Source organism: Schistocerca gregaria, unplaced genomic scaffold (assembly GCF_023897955.1).
Source record: "Schistocerca gregaria isolate iqSchGreg1 unplaced genomic scaffold, iqSchGreg1.2 ptg000166l, whole genome shotgun sequence".
Lineage (NCBI taxonomy): Eukaryota > Metazoa > Arthropoda > Insecta > Orthoptera > Acrididae > Schistocerca > Schistocerca gregaria.
Genome location: NW_026061722.1, coordinates 376,733 through 385,297, shown reverse-complemented (window position 1 = coordinate 385,297; position 8,565 = coordinate 376,733).

Sequence of the window (8,565 nt, the reverse complement as noted above, 5' to 3'; positions counted from 1 at the left end):
AAAGCCAGCTAAAAGTCAATAATCGATACCCAAAACTGGTGTTGTACTAATTCTTACTGGCTATTACATCATCTTAGAAGCTTCATCTGTGTTCTACTATGGTGCTTTTAGTGTCTCCACATGCCGCAGCACGCGACATAGCTTTGCAGACGATAAGTACAACCGTTTCAGAGAGAAGAGCAGCCAATGTGACGATTGGCTTTAAGACGAATCGATAACCAATGACGAAAACGTGTGGATTTCTCATGTTTTTACTACATATGAACACTTTTCACATTCTCCCGTACAACTCGGCTGCTAGTCCTTCTTTCATGCAGAATCTTAAGGTCCTAGCTCATGTCCAAGGCACCAAAGCCAGCTAAAAAGTCAATAATCGATACCTAAAACTTGAATTGTACTACTTCTTACTGGCTATTACATCAACTTAGAAGCTTCATCTGTGTTCTACTATGGTGATTTTAGTGTCTCCACATACCGCAGCACTCGACATAGCTTTGCAGACGATAAGTACAACCGTTTCAGAGAGAAGAGCGGCCAATGTGACGATCAGGCTTTAAGTCGATTCGATAACCAATGACGAAAACGTATGGATTTCTCAGGTTTTTACTACATATGAACACTTTTCACATTCTCCCGTACAACTCGGCTGCTAGTCCTTCTTTCATGCAGAATCTTAAGGTCCTAGCTCATGTCCAAGGCACCAAAGCCAGCTACCAAGTCAATAATCGATACCTAAAACTTGAATTGTACTACTTCTTACTGGCTATTACATCAACTTAGAAGCTTCATCTGTGTTCTACTATGGTGCATTTAGTGTCTCTACATACCGCAGCACGCTACATAGCTTTGCAGACGATAAGTACAACCGTTTCAGAGAGGAGAGCGGCCAATGTGACGATCTGGCTTTAAGTCGATTCGTTAACAAATGACGATGGCGAACGGATCTCTCAGGTTTTACTACATATGAACACTTTTCACAATCTCCCGTGCAACTCGGCTGCTAGTCCTCCTTTCATGCAGAATCTTAAGGTCCTAGCTCATGTCCAAGGCACCAAAGCCAGCTAAAAAGTCAATAATCGATACTTAAACCTTGAATTGTACTACCTCTTACTAGCCATTACGTCAACTTAGAAGCTTCATCTGTGTTCTACTATGGTGCTTTTAGTGTCTCCACATACCGCAGCACGCGACATAGCATTGCAGACGATAAGTACAACCGTTTCAGAGAAAAGAGCAGCCAATGTGACGATCTTGCTTTAAGACGAATCGATAACCTATGACGAAAACGTATGGATTTCTCAGGTTTTTACTACATATGAACACTTTTCACATTCTCCCTTAAACTCGGCTGCTAGTCCTTCTTTCATGCAGAATCTTAAGGTCCTAGCTCATGTCCAAGGCACCAAAGCAAGCTACAAAGTCAAAAATCGATACCTAAAACTTGAATTGTACTACTTCTTACAGGCTATTACATCAACTTAGAAGCTTCATCTGTGTTCTACTATGGTGCATTTAGTGTCTCTGCATACCGCAGCACGCGACATAGCTTTGCAGACGATAAGTACAACCGTTTCAGAGAGGAGAGCGGCCAATGTGACGATCTGGCTTTAAGTCGATTCCATAACAAATGACGAAAACGGACGGATTTCTCAGGTTTTTACTACATATGAACACTTTTCACATTCTCCCGTGCAACTCAGCTGCTAGCCCTCCTTTCATGCAGAATCTTAAGGTCCTAGCTCATGTCCAAGGCACCAAAGCCAGCTAAAAGTCAATAATCTATACCTAAAACTGGTATTGTACTAATTCTTACTGGCTATTACATCAACTTAGAAGCTTCATCTGTGTTCTACTATGGTGCTTTTAGTGTCTCCACATACCGCAGCACTCGACATAGCTTTGCAGACAATAAGTACAACCGTTTCAGAGAGAAGAGCGTCCAATGTGACGATCTGGCTTTAAGTCGATTCGATAACAAATGACGAAAACGGTCGGATTTCTCAGGTTTTTACTACATATGAACACTTTTCACATTCTCACGTGCAAGGCGGCTGTTAGTCCTCCTTTCATGCAGAATGTTAAGGTCCTAGCTCATGTCCAAGGCACCAAAGCCAGCTAAAAATTTAATAATCGATACCTTAAACTTGAATTATACTACCTGTTACTGGCTATTACATCAACTTATAAGCTTCATCTGTGTTCTACTATGCTGCTTTTAGTGTGTCCACAAACCGCAGCACGCGACATAGCATTGCAGACGATAAGTACAACAGCGTCAGAGGAAAGAGCGGCCAATGTGACGATCTGGCTTTAAGTCGATTCCATAACAAATGACGAAAACGGACGGATTTCTCAGGTTTTTACTACATATGAACACTTTTCACATTCTCCCGTGCAACTCGGCTGCTAACCCTCCTTTCATGCAGAATCTTAAGGTCCTAGCTCATGTCCAAGTCACCAAAGCCAGCTAAAAGTGAATAATCGATACCCAAAACTGGTATTGTACTAATTCTTACTGGCTATTACATCATCTTAGAAGCTTCATCTGTGTTCTACTATGGTGCTTTTAGTGTCTCCACATGCCGCAGCACGCGACATAGCTTTGCAGACGATAAGTACAACCGTTTCAGAGAGAAGAGCAGCCAATGTGACGATTGGCTTTAAGACGAATCGATAACCAATGACGAAAACGTATGGCTTTCTCAGGTTTTTACTACATATGAACGCTTTTCACATTCTCCCGTACAACTCGGCTGCTAGTCCTTCTTTCATGCAGAATCTTAAGGTCCTAGCTCATGTCCAAGGCACCAAAGCCAGCTAAAAAGTCAATAATCGATACCTAAAACTTGAATTGTACTTCTTCTTACTGGCTATTACATCAACTTAGAAGCTTCATCTGTGTTCTACTATGGTGATTTTAGTGTCTCCACATACCGCAGCACGCGACATAGCTTTGCAGACGATAAGTACAACCGTTTCAGAGAGAAGAGCGGCCAATGTGACGATCAGGCTTTAAGTCGATTCGATAACCAATGACGAAAACGTATGGATTTCTCAGGTTTTTACTACATATGAACACTTTTCACATTCTCCCGTACAACTCGGCTGCTAGTCCTTCTTTCATGCAGAATCTTAAGGTCCTAGCTCATGTCCAAGGCACCAAAGCCAGCTACCAAGTCAATAATCGATACCTAAAACTTGAATTGTACTACTTCTTACTGGCTATTACATCAACTTAGAAGCTTCATCTGTGTTCTACTATGGTGCATTTAGTGTCTCTACATACCGCAGCACGCTACATAGCTTTGCAGACGATAAGTACAACCGTTTCAGAGAGGAGAGCGGCCAATGTGACGATCTGGCTTTAAGTCGATTCGTTAACAAATGACGATGGCGAACGGATCTCTCAGGTTTTTACTACATATGAACACTTTTCACAATCTCCCGTGCAACTCGGCTGCTAGTCCTCCTTTCATGCAGAATCTTAAGGTCCTAGCTCATGTCCAAGGCACCAAAGCCAGCTAAAAAGTCAATAATCGATACTTAAACCTTGAATTGTACTACCTCTTACTAGCCATTACGTCAACTTAGAAGCTTCATCTGTGTTCTACTATGGTGCTTTTAGTGTCTCCACATACCGCAGCACGCGACATAGCTTTGCAGACGATAAGTACAACCGTTTCAGAGAAAAGAGCAGCCAATGTGACGATCTTGCTTTAAGACGAATCGATAACCAATGACGAAAACGTATGGATTTCTCATTTTTTTACTACATATGAACACTTTTCACATTCTCCCTTAAACTCGGCTGCTAGTCCTTCTTTCATGCAGAATCTTAAGGTCCTAGCTCATGTCCAAGGCACCAAAGCCAGCTACAAAGTCAAAAATCGATACCTAAAACTTGAATTGTACTACTTCTTACAGGCTATTACATCAACTTAGAAGCTTCATCTGTGTTCTACTATGGTGCATTTAGTGTCTCTGCATACCGCAGCACGCGACATAGCTTTGCAGACGATAAGTACAACCGTTTCAGAGAGGAGAGCGGCCAATGTGACGATCTGGCTTTAAGTCGATTCCATAACAAATGACGAAAACGGACGGATTTCTCAGGTTTTTACTACATATGAACACTTTTCACATTGTCCCGTGCAACTCAGCTGCTAGCCCTCCTTTCATGCAGAATCTTAAGGTCCTAGCTCATGTCCAAGGCACCAAAGCCAGCTAAAAGTCAATAATCTATACCTAAAACTGGTATTGTACTAATTCTTACTGGCTATTACATCAACTTAGAAGCTTCATCTGTGTTCTACTATGGTGCTTTTAGTGTCTCCACATACCGCAGCACTCGACATAGCTTTGCAGACAATAAGTACAACCGTTTCAGAGAGAAGAGCGTCCAATGTTACGATCTGGCTTTAAGTCGATTCGATAACAAATGACGAAAACGGTCGGATTTCTCAGGTTTTTACTACATATGAACACTTTTCACGTTCTCACGTGCAAGGCGGCTGTTAGTCCTCCTTTCATGCAGAATGTTAAGGTCCTAGCTCATGTCCAAGGCACCAAAGCCAGCTAATAAGTCAATAATCGATATCTAAAACTGGAATTGTACTACTTCTTACTAGGTATTACATCAACTTAGAAGCTTCATCTGTGTTCTACTATGCTGCTTTTAGTGTGTCCACAAACCGCAGCACGCGACATAGCATTGCAGACGATAAGTACAACAGCGTCAGAGGAAAGAGCGGCCAATGTGACGATCTGGCTTTAAGTCGATTCCATAACAAATGACGAAAACGGACGGATTTCTCAGGTTTTTACTACATATGAACACTTTTCACATTCTCCCGTGCAACTCGGCTGCTAACCCACCTTTCATGCAGAATCTTAAGGTCCTAGCTCATGTCCAAGTCACCAAAGCCAGCTAAAAGTCAATAATCGATACCCAAAACTGGTATTGTACTAATTCTTACTGGCTATTACATCATCTTAGAAGCTTCGTCTGTGTTCTACTATGGTGCTTTTAGTGTCTCCACATGCCGCAGCACGCGACATAGCTTTGCAGACGATAAGTACAACCGTTTCAGAAAGAAGAGCAGCCAATGTGACGATTGGCTTTAAGACGAATCGATAACCAATGACGAAAACGTATGGATTTCTCAGGTTTTTACTACATATGAACACTTTTCACATTCTCCCGTACAACTCGGCTGCTAGTCCTTCTTTCATGCAGAATCTTAAGGTCCTAGCTCATGTCCAAGGCACCAAAGCCAGCTAAAAAGTCAATAATCGATACCTAAAACTTGAATTGTACTACTTCTTACTGGCTATTACATCAACTTAGAAGCTTCATCTGTGTTCTACTATGGTGATTTTAGTGTCTCCACATACCGCAGCACTCGACATAGCTTTGCAGACGATAAGTACAACCGTTTCAGAGAGAAGAGCGGCCAATGTGACGATCAGGCTTTAAGTCGATTCGATAACCAATGACGAAAACGTATGGATTTCTCAGGTTTTTACTACATATGAACACTTTTCACATTCTCCCGTACATCTCGGCTGCTAGTCCTTCTTTCATGCAGAATCTTAAGGTCCTAGCTCATGTCCAAGGCACCAAAGCCAGCTACCAAGTCAATAATCGATACCTAAAACTTGAATTGTACTACTTCTTACTGGCTACTACATCAACTTAGAAGCTTCATCTGTGTTCTACTATGGTGCATTTAGTGTCTCTACATACCGCAGCACGCTACATAGCTTTGCAGACGATAAGTACAACCGTTTCAGAGAGGAGAGCGGCCAATGTGACGATCTGGCTTTAAGTCGATTCGTTAACAAATGACGATGGCGAACGGATCTCTCAGGTTTTTACTACATATGAACACTTTTCACAATCTCCCGTGCAACTCGGCTGCTAGTCCTCCTTTCATGCAGAATCTTAAGGTCCTAGCTCATGTCCAAGGCACCAAAGCCAGCTAAAGAGTCAATAATCGATACTTAAACCTTGAATTGTACTACCTCTTACTAGCTATTACGTCAACTTAGAAGCTTCATCTGTGTTCTACTATGGTGCTTTTAGTGTCTCCACATACCGCAGCACGCGACATAGCTTTGCAGAGGATAAGTACAACCGTTTCAGAGAAAAGAGCAGCCAATGTGACGATCTTGCTTTAAGACGAATCGATAACCAATGACGAAAACGTATGGATTTCTCAGGTTTTTACTACATATGAACACTTTTCACATTCTCCCTTAAAGTCGGCTGCTAGTCCTTCTTTCATGCAGAATCTTAAGGTCCTAGCTCATGTCCAAGGCACCAAAGCCAGCTAATAAGTCAACAATCGATATCTAAAACTGGAATTGTACTACTTCTTACTAGGTATTACATCAACTTAGAAGCTTCATCTGTGTTCTACTATGCTGCTTTTAGTGTGTCCACAAACCGCAGCACGCGACATAGCTTTGCAGACGATAAGTACAACCGTTTCAGAGAGGAGAGCGGCCAATGTGACGATCTGGCTTTAAGTCGATTCCATAACAAATGACGAAAACGGACGGATTTCTCAGGTTTTTACTACATATGAACACTTTTCACATTCTCCCGTGCAACTCAGCTGCTAGCCCTCGTTTCATGCAGAATCTTAAGGTCCTAGCTCATGTCCAAGGCACCAACGCCAGCTAAAAGTCAATAATCTATACCTAAAACTGGTATTGTACTAATTCTTACTGGCTATTACATCATCTTAGAAGCTTCATCTGTGTTCTACTATGGTGCTTTTAGTGTCTCCGCATACCGCCGCACGCGACATAGCTTTCAGACGATAAAAACAACCGTTTCGGAGAGAAGAGCGGGCAATGTGAAGATCTGGCTTTAAGTCGATTCGATAACAAATGACAAAACGGACGGACTTCTCAGGTTTTTACTACATATGAACACTTTTCACATTCTCCCGTGCAACTCGGCTGCTAGTCCTCCTTTCATGCAGAATCTTAAGGTCCTAGCTCATGTCCAAGGCACCAAAGCCAGCTAAAAAGTCAATAACCGATATCTAAAATTCCAATTGTACTACTTCTTACTAGCTATTACATCAACTCAGAAGCTTCATCTGTGTTCTACTATGGTGCTTTTAGTGTCTCCGCATACCGCATCACGCGACATAGTTTTGCAGACGATAAGTACAACCGTTTCAGAGAGAAGAGCGGCCAATGTCACGATCCGGTTTTAAGTCGATTCGATAACAAATGACGAAAATGGACCGATTTCTCAGGTTTTTACTACATATGAAAACCTTTCACATTCTCCCGTGCAACTCGGCTGCTAGTCCTGCTTTCATGCAGAATCTTAAGGTCCTAGCTCATGTCCAAGTCACCAAAGCCAGCTAAAGAGTCAATAATCGATACTTAAACCTTGAATTGTACTACCTCTTACTAGCTATTACGTCAACTTAGAAGCTTCATCTGTGTTCTACTATGGTGCTTTTAGTGTCTCCACATACCGCAGCACGCGACATAGCTTTGCAGACGATAAGTACAACCGTTTCAGAGAAAAGAGCAGCCAATGTGACGATCTGGCTTTAAGACGAATCGATAACCAATGACGAAAACGTATGGATTTCTCATGTTTTTACTACATATGAACACTTTTCACATTCTCCCGTACAACTCGGCTGCTAGTCCTTCTTTCATGCAGAATCTTAAGGTCAAAGCTCATGTCCAAGGCACCAAAGCCAGCTACAAAGTCAAAAATCGATACCTAAAACTTGAATTGTACTACTTCTTACTGGCTATTACATCAACTTAGAAGCTTCATCTGTGTTCTACTATGGTGCATTTAGTGTCTCTGCATACCGCAGCACGCGACATAGCTTTGCAGACGATAAGTACAACCGTTTCAGAGAGGAGAGCGGCCAATGCGACGATCTGGCTTTAAGTCGATTCCATAACAAATGACGAAAACGAACGGATTTCTCAGGTTTTTACTACATATGAACACTTTTCACATTCTCCCGTGCAACTCAGCTGCTAGCCCTCCTTTCATGCAGAATCTTAAGGTCCTAGCTCATGTCCAAGGCACCAAAGCCAGCTAAAAGTCAATAATCGATATCTAAAACTGGTATTGTACTAATTCTTACTGGCTATTACATCATCTTACAAGCTTCATCTGTGTTCTACTATGGTGCTTTTAGTGTCTCCGCATACCGCAGCACGCAACATAGCTTTCAGACGATAAATACAACCGTTTCGGAGAGACGAGCGGGCAATGTGACGATCTGGCTTTAAGTCGATTCGATAACAAATGACAAAACGGACGGACTTCCCACGTTTTTACATCATATGAACACTTTTCACATTCTCCCGTGCAACTCGGCTGCTAGTCCTCCTTTCATGCAGAATCTTAAGGTCCTAGCTCATGTCCAAGGCACCAAAGCCAGCTAAAAAGGCAATAATCGATATCTAAAATTCCAATTGTACTACTTATTACTAGCTATTACATCAACGTAGTAGCTTCATCTGTGTTCTACTATGGTGCTTTTAGTGTCTCCGCATACCGCAGCACGC